This window comes from Furipterus horrens, unplaced genomic scaffold (assembly GCF_987537825.1).
Source record: "Furipterus horrens unplaced genomic scaffold, mFurHor1.1.pri manual_scaffold_5, whole genome shotgun sequence".
NCBI classification, from domain to species: Eukaryota; Metazoa; Chordata; class Mammalia; order Chiroptera; family Furipteridae; genus Furipterus; species Furipterus horrens.
Window position 1 is genome coordinate 63,410,278 of NW_028327175.1, and position 20,347 is coordinate 63,430,624.

The window sequence follows — 20,347 nt, forward strand, 5'->3', positions numbered from 1 at the left end:
CTCGCAGGCCGATGCTCAATCCACTGAGCCACAGCAGCCAGGGCTTTCGGAAGTTTCAATTTTAGAATGTTAGGAAGAAATGAAGGTCTCAAAGGAATCGGGGGAAAGGGGACAAATGTTTATGAAATAATATGCATACCTCATATTATCCCTTAACACCCCCCAAGCTTCCAGAGATGATTTAAAAACAAAAAACAAACAAATAAACAAAAAACAAATAAACAAAAAAACCCTCAGAGTTGTCAAGTAAGTTGCTTATGGACACACAGTTAGCAAGAGATGGAGTTAGGATTCCATCCAAGGATATTTGACTCTAATGCCTGTGCTTTTTCTACACCTTTAGATACTTGCATATACATTGCACCATTTCCCCCATTTTGACTGATGAATGAGAGCAGTCTTGATCTAATGAGTCTATGTTGTTATTAAGAATTCCTAGAAAAAGTTTATCAGTGATGTTCCCAAGTAAATCATTCTAATATGTGACAACCTTCACCCTCAGGAAATAATTATTTATACAAGGCTCTTAGGATAAAATTTTGTTTGATAAAATTTCAGTTTTTTCCAATGAAGTTATCAATGATAATTATATCTATATGATTTTAAAAAATATGAGTGGGGCTATGAAAACTGAAAAGTGCCATATAAATATTAGGCATTACAATCATGATATTGATTTTAAACTCAAAATCTGCATCCTTCCTCAACACTCCCCTCCTCTCAATGCCACAGAAATACCTACGCTAAATATAAAGTGCCTCAGAGGTTTGGGCTGTTCTTATTTAATTACTTGTGGACTCTCTCAAAACTCCCCACATTCCCTAAATAGATATAATGCTTTGTTTTTATGCCTAGACCTGGGTATAATAAAATAATGATCCCAATTTCCCACTGTAAAATTCCCATTTGGATAGTTTAATTTTTTCATAATGGTACAAACTTTTAAAAATATTTATAAATACAAATGCAGACTAGTACATAACCTGTTATAAAGCATTATTTCAGAACTCAATGCAACCAAAATGTTTAATACTTAAAATGACTATTTTTAAGCCAGTGGTTTCCAACTAGGGCTGAGGACCCTGGGAACTGAGTGCTGTAACACATATATGGAGGGATATTAAAATCCATGTACTCATTTATATTTTCCCAGTACTGCCCTAGATCAAGTTATTGCCTTTCATTTTGAAAATCATCTATGTAACTGCTACCACCTGCTAAAATATAATAAGCTCCATAATACCAGAGTGTTTTTTTGTCACTATTTAAAAAAAATCTTCAGCACTTAATACAGAATCAGAACATTTTGTCATATCCATGATGTCATTTGAGGCCATTAATGTCCAAAGGGCTGAAGAAATATGGTAACAATCCAGCTAACAAGAGCAGGTCTAGGAGTTAAGTTAGGAATCAGAGACAGAGCTTTTAGCCTGTACCAGGCACAAAGATCTCAAGAAGTGGTATAAGAGGGAAAGAAAGGCTGTTTTTAGGGACTCTGGAAACACATTATGATGGTAAAATATTTTATAAACGTGTAGATTTGGCCACGGGGTGACTTGGATTGGAGATAATAAATATGTTAGCAGATGTTATAGTCATAACTACAGGACAACAGATTCATATGCACGCTCAAGGGCGTTAGTTGTCTACCTTTCCTCACTTCGACTCCATAGGATAAAATTTGCTATGCTTCCTTCTTTGCAACCACTGATTAGCCCTCTGGGTATTATCATTAAAATTTAATAATTTGTTAGTAGTCCAGTTTCTTTAAGGAAATTCTAGTTGCTTTCAAATTATTAATTCAGGTGACCTTTAGTGATTTACAGTCCTTAATAGTTCAAAACCTTCGGCTTGTGGTTCCAAGATAGAAAATTGGGGACACTGTTTTAATTTAGAGTCATTAAAAATTTGTATCTAATCGTTTATGTTTGAAAGTGATTTTCCAAGCTTATTTCAGCAATTTGTTATCTGATAATATTAATAGGTATTATCTTTTTTTAAAAAAGAGTTCTTTGGTCAAGCATATTTGAAAAATACTGGTTTAGAGCAAAATTAAATAGATTCATTTTCTATAGCCTTTAAGTAAGAGGATGGACTCTCCAAGAAGAGGACATGACATGTGGCTTTTACTGGACTTCTTCAAGATTAGGGCCTACTTTTATTAAGTCCATATTTCAAGACTAATCCCCGATCTCACTTTGAAAAGTGCTACCTAATTTATATTTCACAGATAAGAAAGTTTCACGTGTTTGGGGGTTCTTTTGTTACAACAGACTTTGCAGTGAAAACAGGAAATTTTATTATCATAAGACCCCCCAAAAATCCAAGTCATTAACATGTTGTTAATCTTTATTAAATATTTTATACCAAAAAAGGTTTAGTTCAAAAAAATTTTTTAAATAAATTCATGAGTCTGTGCTGTGTTGTTGCAATGTTGAATTGAACCACAAGATGGCACTAACACTTATTAAATACTGTGATTCAAAGTTAAGGCATCCCTACTGCACACTCTTTCTCAGGCATTTTCTTGTGCTTTATTGTCATTAGCTGGGTCATGACGCTCACTAAAACATTTTTTATGGTGAAAAGGAAATGAAAACAGAGAAAATAAATACGGAGAGGAAAGTAGGAAGTGTCAGTCCTAAGGTAAAATCTGCTTTGTTATCAGTGTCATAGTTAAGAGCAATCTTTCAACATTCATTTTATCAGATAGCATTAACTTCACACTTTATTTGTAAATATTACTAATTATTTTATAATTGTTAGTTCCATGCTTCAAAATTTTTGGACTATCCATTGTTTTATCCTGGACCATAAGATCAAATTATTTTTTAAAAAAGAATGAGATGATTTGAATAATGTCTTCTCATGTAGTAAAGGATGACGTGTCCCTAATGCAATTGGTTAGCCTTTACTTTAAGTCCAACTGAACTAAACTTGGAACGGGTCTCCTTTTGTGCAGCAATGAACACGGCAAACACAAGGTGGCAGCCTCTCTCCCCTTAACATTGTATTGTAAATATTTAAAATGTAAGTAGCCATCTAATACTGAGTCTCTTGGTTTTCATTCTCAGAACAAATAAGCCTCCTGGTTAACAAGTTTAAATTAATCTTATTCCAACCTTTTCTGTAATGAAAATAAGTAGCTATTCCTATTTCAGAGACCTATAATTTTCAGTAATGCTAAACCCTAATCAAAAGCAATGCAAATTCGAAACTCAGCTTCTGTATGGAAGGAGAAGGAAGATGTACAGATGGCGATGTGAACAAACTGACTCCATCTCTGTAAGCCCCACACTTCTCTATTCTCAATTTAACTTGGGCCTCACTGGTCCTTGTAGCTAATGAGTAGCTGTGTTCTGTAAGCCTCCACAATGTGATCATAAAGATTCCTCTCAGTAATGGCCAGGAAGACAGAACAGCCAAGGTAAATATCACACTGGTGTTAGCGTCTGAGCTACGTGCTAAGCAATTACCCCCCACAAGGCCACCAGGTGGTATGTTCCTGGCTCTGCTGTACTTGTTTGGTCCTTTGGTCTCGTCAATCATTAGTAGTTCAGCTACACTATAAAATATTTACTGTGACAACTGCCCCTCAGCAGAGAACAGCATGTGCAGAACTGCAGTGTTGTCTGCCTGCCCCTACATCCCTATAGGAAATTCTATTCTGTTCTACAAAGTTATATTCTATGGAGTTTCCCACTTCATTTTTGGTCATAAGACACCTTTAAGGTTTGCTGGTCACTGGACTCTGCTTCTCATTCAGGCAGAGGAAAGAAAGAGAAAGAAGAAGGTAAAAAGACAACAAAAGAAAACAGAGAAGCGAACATAAATATTAAGTGGCCAGTTAAAAAGAACTCAAATTTAAGCTGGATCTTCCTGATGGTATCCAATTTTTCTACAAATATCTGAAGTTATTTTGTTGCAACAAAGAAGGCAAGTTTGTGTAATTAGGTCCTTTGTACTAGAAAGAGGGTTGTAAAAACAGTGATCAAAACATACTCAGAACAACAGATTGTCTTAGTATAAATTATTTTCACTAATAATTTTAAAAACTTTAAAACAGGTACTGTATTTATGTGTTAAAATAATTTCCTTAAGTTCTTCCATTCCTTTCTCTTTTTTTGTTGTAGATTTTCAAGTTCCAACATTGGAAATATTACTTGGGCTAAATGATAAATATATTAAAATTCAAAAGCAAGTGATATATAATCACATGTGGCTTAATGTAATAAAATAAAAGTAAACTAACATTTTTCCATAGAATAATATGAATATTCCACTGGGTTTAAAATTTCTAGTTAATGATATTACCATGATATACCACATAGATGAATAAAAATAATGGTCCAATAAAATACAGTATAGAACTAAACTAATTAAATTTCTTTCTTTGAGGAGAAAGGACTTCCAGATACACAAAACAGAGAAGGTATATATAAAAGAGACTGTTGATTTTAATGAGTAATATTTTGGCATATTTTTTTAAATGCAAAGTTCAGGATACACAAGAAAAAATTACATATGTTGTATTTATATGCTGTAAATTAATTTCAGTTAAGGCAACATTTACTATTTAGCTACTTTCTTTAATCATTTAAGAATATATAAACATATAGCAGAAAAATAATAACTGTTCCAATTTCTCTTTTCTAGTTATGTAGAGAGAGCAATTCTTTTAGATTTGTTAAATGAAGAAAAATAGCCTATAAATAATTTAAAATATTAGTATAAGGAAGTGTCATAAAATGCATGTGAAAATAACTGGAGTCCCATAGAACATATCCACTAAAAAAATATTATAACCCTAAAATAAAGCAGAATACTCTTTGTCAATCAAAACTATAAGAAATAACAATGAAAATCACTTTATGACTTGTTGATAAATTACTATCATTAACTGAAAGAATTTTAAGACAATTACATTACAATATGATTAAAATGCATCATAAATGCATGGTAATTGAATAGAACATTCTTTAGCAAATTCACATACTTAGTTTGTGAGGAAAAAAAAAACTTAATGGTCTCCCAGTTGTCTCCTTGCTTTTAGCCTTCCCCACTCCAATTCATTCTCCAAAATCTTATGCTTAGATACTTTTCTGACACAAAAATCTGATGTCCCTCCTTACTCTAAAATTCCTTATTGCTTTTTCACTGATTTCAGAGTAAAGTTCAAACTCTTGAGTATGTCATACAAATTGTAGTCTGCTACTAATTTCTCTGATTAATCTTTCAACAGACCTCTCTTCTACAAGCCAGAGCACCACAAGCCCACAGCTTCTCTCCACAGCTGTGCCCTCTTCATCCCTTCCCCTCTGCTTAGAATGTCCTTCCTCACATTGGTCCTCTTTCAGCACTAAATTCAAGCCTCGTTGCTGCTCAGATATCTTTCCTGATCCACCCCACAGACATTACTAGGTTCTTCTCTTATGCTCCCAAACATCCTCTACAGTTGCACCTGTCACTTTCAGGCCTTATTGTCACTTCTGACCCCTGATGTCTGGCAACAACCCCTGGATTATCATATATGTCAAGATATGTTGGTTGACTGGAAACTCTCCTGTTTCCTGAATGAATGAGTGCTTGTATGATCTCCAAGTAACAGAAACTTGTAAAGTAACTAGTACTTAAATTGCACACTTTGCACACTTTTTATTGCCAACTCTTTTTCCCTCACTCTTATTCGCTATGATTCTAAGAATCTCATTTCAATTTTATTATCAAATGCTGAATCTGAAATGCATAAAGCTTAATATCACTAAAGAATTATGCTATACCTTCTACAACGGTAAGCATTTTGCCATTGCTACTTTCCTAAATGATGGTAATTGATATTCATTGTAATTCCTAAAAAATGGCCAATCTGCCCTAGTTTTACAAAATGCTTTTTGAAAAAATCTTATTTTAGTAGCAATCTGGTTAGAGTTTTTTTCTTAATTGATTGACTGGATTTATTCAGAACAATCAACTAGAAACTAAACCAGGAAAAAGATATAAATAGCTATACTAAACATATAGTAAAATTGTCATATTTTTGCATAAAATGTATAGAATGAAGGCTATTTTTATATGTACAGAGAAATTACGGCTGAAACTGCTAACTTCACTGACATCTGTGTTTTCCTTTTCTTCATAGGCAAGTAGCTAAGCCACACTTTCAAGACCTTTTACTGAGGTGTGCCCATGTGACTGAGGACTGGGTTCTGGACAATGGACCATGAGTGGAAGCTGTCATCCACTTTCAGGCCTAGCACAAAACATCTTTCCATAAACAATCGTCTCTCCTTTTCCCCAATGCTGAGAACCTAGATGAAGGTAGGACCTGGAAGTCTGGAGTCCCTGAATGGAACAGAAGCCCAAAGACCACCTACAATACACTACAAAGTGATAAAGAAATATCAGTTTTTATCTGAGATGTGAGTGTTTACCTTTTATAGGTTTTAATGCTATTTATTTTAAACGATACAAGAATTGATTGCAAGAATATGTGATGCTGTAAGAAAAATTCCTAAGATATGTGACTAACTCAATGGTTGTGTAGTGGATAGCAAGGTAACACTGAGAGTCTAGAGAGCCTTGTCAGGCCATACTAAATATTTGGTAAAATTGTTCCTGTGTTAACTTGATAGCAGACTACCTGCAGTTGAACCTAGGTTTTAGGGGATGATTGGAAAACTGTGTAGTTTCTAAAATTGGTTGCCTTTACTAAGTAATCATAGGAAAACAAAGAGTTCAGGTGAAAATAGGGTGATTTCCACGTAGAAACAAAATGGAGTAAAGAACTGGAAAAGCTGTTTTTAGATTCCAAATAATAGAAAATAAGAATGAAAAAGTCTTTGGACAACAAAAGGTCATTAAAACAGCCTGGAGGCCAAGGTCAGATTGGCCTTCCCAAATAAGCATGTTGGTATGAAGGTATCTGTCATTATGTTGAAAAGGAGGAGTGAATGATTAAATCATATCTGAGGACTATGTCTAAGAAATGTTCTTTCTTATGTTCTGTGACCCTATTGGCACATGGAAACCTACTAAGTTTTTCTGAGAGAAGAAACTTAGCTGCTTGAGATCTCTGATCTTGTACCAGCAGGAAGCAGAATATGAAAGCTGTACATGCCCAAGGAGGGCAGGCTCTTCCACACATATTTCAGAAATGGCTACAGCGGTAATAATTGATAAGGAAGAACTTCTCAGATGGTGGAGCCAATTGCCTCAGAGAACAATGGGTAAGGGGATGCTCCCCAAATAGTAGTTTTCGTATCCTCCAGGTAAGTGGCCTTCCTTGGGATTTCAAAATTGCTATGGACAAGCAACTGCTGTAAGTCACCCATGCTTTCCTTGTGGCCATTATATATTGGATGTGCATGGCAGAGTGGCAGGCAGATGCATAGTTCACTGGGACACAGAACCACATTTGGACCTGAGAAAGGATTTCCTTCAATTTAGAGATCCTAGACTTAGAGCTGAACCATATAAGACTTAGGGCTGTTTCCCTTGAGAAGGGTGAATGTCTTCTATGTTCAAGAAGAGTGAACCAGATATTTGGTGACTAGAAAGGTAGATTATTTCCAAGATTGCTATTCTTGGCAATATTTGTTTTTATTCTTCTTTCCAGGCATATGGCTAGTCTACAGCTCCCAGACTCCTTTAACATTAGGAGTGACCATGTGGCTGCATTCTGATCCATTGAATATAAACCCAGAAGATGATGTATGTCAATTCTAAGCCTGGTCCATGAAAAACCTCCCATGTGTGACTCTTATTTTATTTTATCATGCACAGGCTGAAGAGAAAAGACATTGAGGACTGAAAGGGAGGTGGTATTGCTAGAAGGGAAGAAGGTTGGGTTCCTTAATGACTGTGAGAAGCAGAGCTGGGGCCTTATCCCCCATTACTGACCCATACTAGACTATGATCAAAGCAAGATGTAAGATCCTATTATGTAATTAAATCATTGGTAGATGGTGTTTATCTCTTTAGAATTATTTACCTTAACCAATACAAAAATTAATGCAAATCACACTATGATTATACTGTTTGGTGCAAATAATTTTTTTAAATGCCTGATTTAAGGCTCTTAAAGAAAGAACTTCATCGATATTTAGTCTTTAAAAGTACTTTTAAAGTCCAATTTAAAAATATGTCATCAAGTAATCAATAGTTTATTCAAATAGTGATTCTTTACAAAAAGATAATGCTAAAATGTAATTCTAAGGGTTTATAATATATATTATCTTAGCTTTTTATTAGAATTTAGTGACATTTAAAATTTATTTTTAAAATTTTACTTATTTTAAAAACAGCAACAAAATGAAAAAAGTCATACTATGCATATTGTTCACCTCTCCATTCAGCAATATTTTCTCTTCAAAACCAAGTGATGACTGAATAGTCTTGTAAAAACATAAAGTCTTAGAATTGGAAGAAATGTCATCCAGTCTTTCACCAAATACAAAAATCTCAGCTACAGAAGTGATAGAAGAGATGCAGCCAAGTAAATGGAAGAGGCAGTTCAAATACTTCCAAGTTGGCACTTCAAAATTAAATTCAGTATTTGTTGAACACATACACTGTATAATACAGTATTTTATCTTGAACAGGTCCATTATAAAATCTATGTCGTAGAGCTAATCTGCCTCCTCTGGATCTTTAAAGCTATAAAAAAAATATGAAGTCCCTGTTTCACAGGCACCCCTTCCAAGCATGTGTGGTCTTTAATATGTCTGAGGCCATTAAAAGAAATATACAATAAGCTGATTATCTTGTCCATTGTTTTCCAATGGGAGAATTTTTAAAGGTGATGCTTCTACAAGTAAGTAATTAACCATACTACTTTCTTTTCAAAATTTAAATTTCAAGAGAATGATTACAGTTACCTCCATATTCCTGGAGTGTTAATTAAATGCTTTTATTCAATTATGGTATTATTCGATGTACTCAATGGTTATATAAGTTTTATAAGTAAGTGAAAAAGATAAGCAAAGCGAAATGTTAACACCTACAATGTAACTGAAATACTTGAGGAACAATGAAAAAATCCTTTGCCCCTTATGCTAAAAACAGTTAATAAGTGTTTAATAGATTCAATGCAATCCCTATTAAAATACCGGCAACATATTTCACAGACCTAGAACAAATACTTCAAAAATTTATATGGAACCAAAAAAGAGCCCGAATAGCCACAGCAATTTTGAGGAAGAAGAACACAGTAGGAGGAATCACAATACCTGATATCAAACTATACTACAAGGCCACGGTAATCAAAACAGTCTGGTACTGGCATAAAAACAGACATATAGATCAATGGAACAGAATAGAGAGCCCAGAAATAAACCCAGGTTCATATGGTCAACTAATATTTGACAAAGGGGGAAAGAACATCAAATGGAGTGAAAAGAGCCTCTTCAACAAATGGTGTTGGGAGAACTGGACAGGGACATGCAAAAAAATGAAACTAGACCACCAACTTACACCATACACCAGAATAAACTCAAAATGGATCAAAGACTTAAATGTAAGCCGTGATACCATAAAAGTCCTAGAGGAAAAAATAGGCAGGAAAATTTCAGATATCCCACGTAGCAACATTTTCACTGATATATCTCCTAAGGCAAGGGAAATAAAGGAAAGAATAAACAAATGGGACTACATCAAACTAAAAAGTTTCTGCTCAGCTAAAGAAAACATCAGCAAGATGAAAAGGAAACCAACCATATGGGAAAATATATTCGCCAATGACATCTCAGACAAGGGATTGATCTCCAAAATATATAAAGAACTCATACGACTCAACACCAAGAAGACAGACAACCCAATTAAAAAATGGGCAAAGGACCTGAACAAACACTTCTCCAAAGAAGACATACAGAGGGCCCATAGACATATGAAAATATGCTCAACATCACTAGCCATCAGAGAGATGCAAATAAAAACCACAATGAGATACCACCTCACACCAGTCAGAATGGCCATAATCAACAAATCAACAAACAACTTGTGCTGGAGAGGATGCGGAGAAACGGGAACCCTGGTGCATTGCTGGTGGGAATGCAGACTGGTGCAGCCACTATGGAAAACAGTTTGGAATTTCCTCAAAAAACTAAAAATGGAACTGCCTTTTGAACCAGCAATTCCATTACTGGGATTATATCCGAAAAATCCTGAAACACCAATTCAAAAGAACCTATGCACTCCAATGTTCATAGCAGCACTATTTACAATAGCCAAGTGCTGGAAACAACCTAAATGCCCATCTGTAGATGAGTGGATCAAAAAACTGTGGTACATTTACACAATGGAGTTCTATGTAGCAGAAAGAAAGAAGGAACTTCTACCATTTGCAACAACATGGATGGAACTAGAGAGAATTATGCTTAGCGAAATAAGCCAGGCAACGAAAGAAAAATACGTTATGCTGTCACCTATTACAGGAAACTAATGAACAACACAAACAAATGAGCAAAATTGAACCAGAGGTATGTAAACAAGGAGTAGACTAACAGTAACAAGGGGGGAGGGGGGAGGGAGAAAAGGGGGTAAGAAGGGGAAGTGTAAAATCAAAGAACATGTATAAATGACCCACAGACATGGGCAACTGAGTGGGGACTGAATGTGGGGGAAGGGAGGGGCAGGATACAGGGAAGCAAGAGGGGGAAAAAAAAAAAAAAGAGAGACAACTGTAATGGAAAAACAAACAAAAAAATTTTTTTTAGTGGGGGAAAATGAAAATATGAAGAATGGAAATGCCAGTTCAGTGAATATTAGGACAAAGATTTTCCTTCACGTTGTATATTTTTCTCCCTATTTGATCTCTCCAGAGTTTGGCATTCTAAACAAGTAAGTGATGACTTAAGTTTCTATGCATAGACCTAATAAGACCAGTTGTTAATAGAGGTTCCTTTTTCTGAACAAGCCTTTGACTGGAATGTCAAGCCTAAAGGAGACATGCTTGGGCTCATGTTGTTACCAAAAAGCCCTAAGGAACTGGGAATGACTTTCAAAGGTAATAAAAGCCCGCGAAATAAAAGGCCTGCTGCCATGGTTGGTTGTGCGGTCCACAGCAATCTCTCCAGGGAAGGAACGAAGGTTGTTTTCCTGAAAGATGGCTAGAAGGGACCTTAAGGCACAATGGAAAACCAGAAAGACTTGGAAAGGACAGGTGTGTACAGGCAAGGATGAATGCCAGGTATGTGGCCCAGCTTCTGTGCACTGAAGAGCAGACTGAGGGCCACCCTAAATGTTCCTTGGGTAAGTTCCAGCAAAACAGAACTAAAGATCATAAGTGATCATTTGCTGCTCTTGTTATGCTTATGCAAATGAACAGGATAAATTAAAAATGGACTTAATGTAGTCCCTTTAAAGACAAGGAGAGTAATCTTAGGGAGAAAAATCAGTATTCAAGGAAAATCACAATGATCAGTGGCAGACTGTAAAGTAGGGCAGCTAACCGTCTTAAAAGTTTCTTCTCATTTAAAAAATGGTTTCACTTGAAAATTAAACCATATCAGTGATATCACCAAAGAGATTCAAGTTGCAGGCAAGTAGAATGTCAAGTGCCTTGCAACTGTATGTCTTCCCAATAAGACAGTCTTACAGATTTAGAGACTTTTTTGTTGGTTATGTTACATAAATTAACATGTGTTTTCTGTTTTCAAAGGGCATAAGCCTATGACCGCATTACCTGAGTGATTGTCTGTACGCATAAGCCTCACTTAATCCTCTCTGCAGCGCTGCCTCCGGAGACTCAACAGTTTGGCTGAACTAAATGGCTGAGTTGGTGAAGAATGGGGTGGTCTGTGGGCTTCACTTTAAAACTGAATTCTCTTTTCTATCCTAATGGCTTGGACAGAAAGGGCCCAGAGGTCTGAGAGGGGGGAAACATAAACTATTTCCCTCAGCCCAAACTAAATAAAATGGGCAAAAGGGTTTTGGACAGGAGAGATGTGCCTAGCACACCTTCCTCCAAAGAAGCCCTTTTTTTTTTTTTTTTTTTTCTCCTAATGTGGAACATTGAAAAATTAATCCCTGCCTTTTGCCACCTAGTAGTTATGGATTGAATGATGCTTTTTAACCCTTTTTGCCAAATCTGTTGCCCCCAGAACACAACAAGGATGCCAGCCTGCTAAACCAAGCACGCCGTTGTCCGGAGACAGCCAACTGACCTGGAGTCTGCATGATCCTTCCCCATGTGGGAAGGCCACCCTCCCCTCCACACCCCCACTCTTATTAGGGATTTCTGGACCCAAGGGTAGGTAGGACGACGACCATGTCCAGCTTGAAGCAGCTAGAGGAGCTTGAGACCTTCGCCCATTGTCCTTTACAAGATTACAAAGGGTCTTAATATCTGAGAGGGAGGGATAGTTATTTTTTACGAACCATGGGTATGGACTTGGGGGGGGATGCTGGGGGAGGGAGATACTGGGTGGAGGGGAGTAAAGGGGAAAAAATTGGAACTACTGTAACAGCATAATCAATAAAATATATTTAAAAAAAAAAATAAGTGTTTAATGTGACAAGTGACTTCAAAACTTGCAATTATCCTGCTAAAGCATGTCATCACCGATAGAAGAAAAGACAGCATGTGGAACAGTAGTAGGTGTTGTGAGTTCTTGTTCCTATCTGCACCACAGTATTCCCCCTTCAACTCCGTAGTAGGGAGAGAAAAAATTCCATAGCCTGCATTGGCAAGTTTAAGAAAAACTATAGGATCAAACTAAGATGTACATTTCCCAGTGACTCACTCTTTCTTGTCTTCTGCCTTCCTGCCAATTTGCTATTTTCCATTTCCATTAACATTCTGCTACTTTTTAAAAAGAAGATGAGGCTCTTTCTTAATGCAAGAATTGTGCTCATTTACAGAGTGAATAAATTCTCTAGCTGGTATATTTTTCCTTTTCTGAAATACGTTTCAGGTGTTCAACAATATTTACCAGATATCTATTATGTACTAGGCACTGGACATAATAGATTTGGCAGAGCCTAAAACAAAGTCCCTTCTCTCAAGGAACTTTCGTTCTAGTGCAGGAAAATAGGCAGGGAGCCAATAAAGAGGTAGATGATACGCCATGTGGTGATAGGTGCATGAAGAAACATAAAACCACACGGAAAGGTCAGAGGGCCCTGCTATCTTAGAGAGGGTGTGGAGGGGAAGCCCTCCTACACCTACAGAAACATAAAGGAACCTAAAGCAAAATTCAGGCAGAAGAAGCAGAGGTGCAGAGGCCCTGCAGAATGCTAGTGTAGATGGAGTGAGTGACCCAGAAAGTGAGTGGAAGGAGACAAAGTCAGAACTTGGTAGGACAACAGATCATGTGGGAATCTATAGATCCTTGGTAAGGACTTGGAATTTTTCTTCAAGTGAGTTAAAATAGAACAGTGAATGATTAAACAGATAAAAATATGTTAAGATTGCACTGTCTGATATTAAATAGAGAATATACCAATGCCTAAAAAAAAAAAAAAAAACAGAATGTACTCAAAGGGCCAATTATAAAAGGGCAAGTCTGTTGTTTTCTTAAATTATTCAAAGTAATTTTTAAATTTAAGACTAGCTGATCTAAAATATTTGGATAAAGCCAACCTAAAGGTTAATAGTGCATGTAAAATAAATGTGAATTTTTACACTTCTCATCTTTATGCCTATACTGCACCCTTTAAAATTTAGCGTTATAAGCTGTATGTAATACAATATAACCAAATATAAATTATTTTCAGAATCTGTTGACTCCTGTTGATGTCAGTATTATCATCAAATAAGATTTGACACCCAACATTTGTCATTAAAATATCATATTTAAGGTAATGAGAACTTATTAAACTTTGACCACTTGCCATGGACATAATGAGAAAGCCATTATTGGGGGCTGGTGGCAAACATCTTTCCTACTATGCATTCTAAAATGTACTTCCAAGATTCTTGTTCCAATCCCTGGACTGAATGATGAGATCTCATGCCTGCGATTATGCTACTTTACGAGAGGGGATTTCGCAGATGTAATTAAGATTACTAATGAGTTGACTTTGAGTTCATCAAAAGGGAGACCTAAATTTCCTCTACCTGGTAATAACAGAAAGAAAGTCAGATTTGAAGCATGAGGAGGATGTGGCATGCTATTGTTGCTTTGAAAATGAAAGGGGCCACATGGAAAGGACCTGAGACAGGACTCAAGGAGCTAAAGAAACCTCCAATCGCAGACAGCAAGAAAACAGGAACTTCAGACTTAGAGACACAAACAATTGAATTCTTCTAATACTGTAACTGCACAGAAACCTTACTTTCTTTAATCTGCCTTTTGTGTTTCTTTGTCCTTTGACTCACACTGGCCTCACCTAGCACCCTGACTCATCCAACTTCCTCTCCCTTATTTAATCATTAAGCCCTCGGGGAACGGTGAGGTTCTGATCAGCACCAGTTGTCTTAGAAACAAGGTCCTGGGTCTATTGACTATTAAGACAGAGTTTGCAATCAAACTAATCATAATATTTTGACCTCAGTTGTGGTTTAGCTCTGGACCCAGGAAAGCAGAATGATCCCACACAAAAACAAAATCTTTGCAAAATTGGAGCAACTCCATGGCTGACATCAGGACCAGGTGCAATGATCAACTACCTCCTACCCTAGCACCAATCAGCCAGTAGAGACCACAATCCTAACTCTATTAGTCACCATGGTTAACAATTCCTTTCCTATATAATCCATCCTGTGGAAGTCATCGGGGAGACAGGGCTTTGAGCATGAGTTCACCTGTGACTCTGGGCATGGCGCCATCTCTTTAATAAATCCTTACTTTATTGGCTACAAACTCCTATTTGTGTCTTATTGAGCTTTGATGTGCACAGGCAAGTGAACTCCTTCAGTCCAGTAACAATACCAAGAATGAACTTGGAAGAGCTCCAGAGAAAAGTTCAGCCCAGCTGACACCTTGATTTTGGCCTTGTGAGACTCTGAACAGAGAACTGGCTTATGCTGTGTCCAGAACCTGTAAACTATTAAATGGTATTGTTTTAAGCTGCTAAACTCATGGAAATTAATTACAAAGCAATAGGAAATTAATGTGTCTATCCTGAACAATACATTTATGGTGTAGTTGGAGAAATTTTAAAAAGCTTAAGGAAACTTGTTGAAATTAATAAAATACTTTCTTATTAAGGGTATCAGTGTACTAGCTACAGGGCTGTCTAAACTGCCATAACAAAGAGATTAAAAATATATAGTGGATTAAACTAGAGAGAAATTCATTCCCTTCTTGCAAAACCACAGAGGGTGAGGTAACCCTAACTCAATACAACAATTCTACCATTCTCAGTGTGTGGCTTCTGACCCTTGGTCTGAGACAGTTACTTTTCTTATCCAGATTTATCGAGATATAAATGACATATGGCATTGTATAATTTTAAGGTATGCAATGTAGTGATTTGATAAATATTGTGAAATAATTACCACAATAAGGTTAGTTAATACATCTATTACCTCATATAGTCACCCCTTTTTGTGGTAAGTACATTTAAGATTATCTTAGCAAAATTCAAGTATACAACATTAATTACAGTCACCCTGCTATACATTAGACCTCCAGAACATATTCATGTTGTAACTGGAAGTCTTAACCCGTTGATCACCATTACACATTTCTCCCATTCCCCAGTCCCTGGCAACCACCAATCTACTCTCTGTTTCTAAGTTCAGTTTTTTTTAGGTTCCACATATAAGTGAGTTCATACAATATCCAAGATAGCTACTCTTCTCTCTATCTCCCATCTGGAAGGAAGGTGGAAGAAAGCTGGAGTAACAATGGCATTTGTCTTAGGACTCTGACCCAGAAGTTGCATTACCCAAAATAGCCCATACTGCTTCTGCCTATATCTCATCACCCAGGGCTAAGAACTTTGCTGCAAGGAAGGCTGGGAAATGCCACCTCTAGCTGAGAAACCTTATGCCTGTCTAACACATGGGAACTTTATGATGAAAGCTGGGAGAAAGGATACTGGTGGGCAACTAGCAGTCTCTTCCACAATTCAACAGATGAGCTCAGTACTGTATTATGAATATTGAGTTATTCAAATTGTTATGAATTTTTTCCATGGAAGTGAATCACATAACTGCTTTAGCAAAACTCTCCCCAATTAGTCCTAACTTTATTTTGTAGACTCTAGTCATAGAGCAAAAAATGAATAATCCCTCTTTTACATAACAGTCTTACAAATATTCGTATCAGGTTGTCAGCATCCTCATAAACTTCCAGTATTACTACCTCTCAATGCCTTTCCTGTTCTTTATTTACCACTCCTCACTATCTTAAATACTCTGAACTCATTCTTGCTTAAAATATGGCCTTCAACAAAGAACCTAGTCCTCAGGAAAAGTTCTTTGGCCAGGAACTTGAGTTGGCAAAGAGGGCAAGGGAGTCTAAAGTAAAACATCGAATCAGCTTATGCTTGCAGGAACAAGTGAAAATGTATACTTTTAGGAAATCTATGAAAATCACACTGTCTGAAATTTAAAAATGTGGGAGTGGGGATTAATAAGAGATAAAACTGTTCAATACTGCAAAAGAGTCTTAAATACCAGATTAAAGAATTTTGATATCATATTAACATAAAGAAAGCAATGGAGGTAGAAAGTTGAAATCTATAATCTAAACTACAAATACATGCTTTTAAGTGTGAATGTCAACAAAGTAAAACAATAGATCCACATAGCCATAAAAAACAATCATCTTTTAGAATTTATGGGTGGCTTTTCTTTACTCTGTTCATGAGTTATAGTCTTAAATACAAAAAACTTTTCATGATATATAAAATTTAAATATAAATTCACTTTGCATTTAATATAAAAATAAATTACCTAAAACACATTATATAGATATTAAAAATATAATATTTATAAATATTAAGTATATTTTTGAAAATTAAATGGTACCCTAACACTGACATTTTCTATAATTTAGAAGAAAGTGCTTGCTAATAAACTTTATAATAGATATGATTGAATTATACATCAATGTTCTTTTACATCTAATTTAACAAATTCTGATGTAAATAAAATATCCATGGCATTTTAGTAATTATACAAAAGATTTATGTGACTGTGTGATGAAACCAATTACAGTCTCTCAATGGGAGCATTATTCATTGCTTATAAATATTCAAGTTTTCCCAGCATCAGGATGCAAGTTGTCAAGAAAAGATTTTGACCATGTGATTTTATAAAAGCCATCATCTTCAGAGTTGGTGAGAATCTATGATACCAGGTACCAAAAAAGTACATGAGTGGTGTGATGCTGGAAATCAAGGTTCCTAAACTGTGGCATGTCCTCACATCTCTCGGTCCAGGTGTTCTATGACCCGAGATGGCGAGCTGGACTCGCTGGTGCCGACAGTCTTTGACTGATCAGGCCTCAGGATTTCAAGACATCCTGTGACTTAAAGGAATCTTGCTGAGTACTCCATCTTCCCTGATGTTGACAAGGAAACTAAACAAAGCTGAGCACAGGTAGTGCTTAACCTTGCGTGCTTTCTGTTAATGTTTAAGGAACAGTGTATCTGTTCCCATAGTCTTAAAAGAATAGATGATTGAATTCCTGTTTTTTCTGTTTTTTAATCTATAGATGATATATAGTTTTGTTTGTCAGAAAACATTCTTTATAGTTTATATATTAACCTCCTTTTGTTGTAATCCCAAGTAATTGTATATTGTAATCAATATTGGAATGTGCCTGTGAGCTCATTCCTTACCCTCCCTATTGATTTCTATACTTGTAAAACTCAATAAGAGGAGAGGTCCTTGAGCCGCTCATTGCTGACCTGCCAGAGTGTATGGCAGCCCTCCAACCGACTCATTCTCCTTGCTGGAATTGCTTCTGCGCCCTTGACCACACTTAATACAACAGTGGTGAGAAATGAAAATCAAAACTACAATAAAATACTACCTCATGTCCATTAGGATGGCTACTATTTTTAAAAAGTGTTGCTGAGGATGTGCAGAAATTGGAATCCTTGTGTACTCTTGGAGGAAATGCAAAATGGTACTGCCACTGTGGAAAACAGCATGGCAGTTCCTCAAAATTTAAGAATAGAATTACCATTGATCTAGTGATCCCACTTATGGGTATATAGACATAGAAAATAAAATCACTATTTCAAAGAGGTAGCTACATGCCCATGTTCATAATAGCATTATTCACAGTAGCCAAGATAAGGAACCTAAGTGTCTGTTATTGGATGAATGGACAAAGAAAATGGGGTATACCTATAGAATGGAATGTTATTCAACCTTAAAAAAAAGGAAATTGTGGCCAGTCAATGAATCTGGAATACATTAAGCTAACTAACCTGGAAACAAGACAAATATGCAGAATCTAATAAAGCTGAACTCATAGTAGCAGGGGATAGAATGTTGGTTACCAGGTGCTCAGGGGTGGGGCAAGTGGGGAGATATTGGTCAAAGGGTATAAACTTCCAGTTTAAAGATGAATAAGTTCTAGAGACCTAACATACATCATGATGACTATAATAGCACATTAATATATTATACTATAAATAATACATAACACTATAATTCATTAATAATATATTATACACATGAATTTGCTAAAAATGTAGATTTTAAGTGTCGTCGCCGGCAGCCGTCTGTCTCGAGAGATGATGGTGTAGCTTCTTAAGAGTCTATCTGCACCACCAAGAATGGTTGTGCAGTCCGACTCGGGAGTGACACGGTATCTGTCTCCTCCCGTGTTGAATCGACATCTTGCGATGACGCTGGAGTGTCCTCTCCAGTGAAGCTGAAGCTACAGAGCCTCAAGAGACGATGGTGTAGCTTCTTAAGAGTCTATCTGCACCGCCAAGAATGGTTGTGCAGTCCGACTCGGGAGTGACACGGTATCTGTCTCCTCCTGTGTTGAATCGACATCTTGCGATGACGCTGGAGCTTCAGCTATTTTAAGTGTACTCAGCATAAAAAAAGTAACTATGTGATGTGATAAATATGCTAACTAGCTTGACTGGAGTAATCAATTGACAGTGTACACATATGTTGAAAGATCATATTGCATACCTTAAATATATAATTTTTTTGTCAATTACACTTCACTGAAGCTGGAAAAATAATATTTTATGAAAAACAAACAAGTCATTGTGCTCTTTAAAAGTTAGCCCAATAAACTATTCTGACCAAACAAAACAAAATTTGGAAAAAAACAAGTACATGAGAGGTGAAGTGTAACCATGTACCTTCTTTTGAGACTTAATAATAGCTCATCTTCCCTTAATAACACAGGTCAGCAAAACTGACCATTTAATATTAATATGTGACATTAACATCATTCAGCAGTGTTGATAATTGAATATGAATGCCATATTAAATGGAACAACGATTTGAAGCCTCAGTCATGCATGGTTTCAATTTTTGTATTGTTTGAAATAAGCCATATTTTTTCTTTTCTCTTCTCTTCAGATTTTCACAACCACAATGTCTACTTGGAGGTGCACTGGGGAGACCAAAGGCTTTGCCCATCATCACAATACCTCAGACTTGCAAATTCTCTCAGTTATGACGCTTTTTACTTAAAAAACAAATTCCAAACCCAAGTCCTACTCTCTAATTTTTAATCAATTTGTGATAGTGACAGTTACTTCATAAATTCTGTTGACTTCACTCTCAAAACATATGTAGAGTAAGTCTTACTTCTATCTGACTCTATAGTCAGAGTAAAAATTTTTAATGAAAAATTTTTAAATGCTATCGAAATGAAGACTGTGACTATCATTGTTATTATTATTTACAAAGCTGAAAAAATAGTCTGCTCTTATTTATTTCCTCAACCCTTACCTTATTACTTCCTTTTTGTTTTCCATAATCTGTAGCAAAGTATCTATTCCAGCTTGTGATATCATGGACCCATGAAAACTCTAATCCATTGATCATAACCTGTTTTACTAAGAATGTAATACAGGGTGGTTGTTTTTTTCTTCCCTAAAGATTAGTAGTTCAAACTTCAAAACACCCTAGCTCTATGCTTAGGTCCATTTATGGTTGTTATTTTTATAAGAATAGTTAACATTTATTGCATGCATACTATTTGCCAGGCACGATTCTTATCACTTTAAATGTCTCAGTCACCAAATCTTCCAAATAATTTTATAAAACATTGTTTTATTATTTTATACTATGTAATCGCTAACTGGTGGGTGTAATTATTATTAACATCATTGTCATCTAAGGCAGTATCGGCATGGAACTTTGTAGGGCAGCATGTAGCAGAACTCCAGATGTGAAGGGTACTTCCTAGAATTGGCAATATGGTAGGCACTCTACAGACAGGGTACTCGGTGTTCTTGGAAATTGATTTTC

The 20,347-nt window shown here is 36.1% G+C and overlaps 1 protein-coding gene across 3 annotated transcripts in view; it reads right to left on the minus strand.

Moving 5' to 3' along the window:
* The window catches only part of MCTP1 (multiple C2 and transmembrane domain containing 1), a 473,957-nt gene that overhangs the window by 236,317 nt on the left and 217,293 nt on the right, over positions 1-20,347 (minus strand). The gene's annotated exons all lie outside the window — the stretch shown is intronic.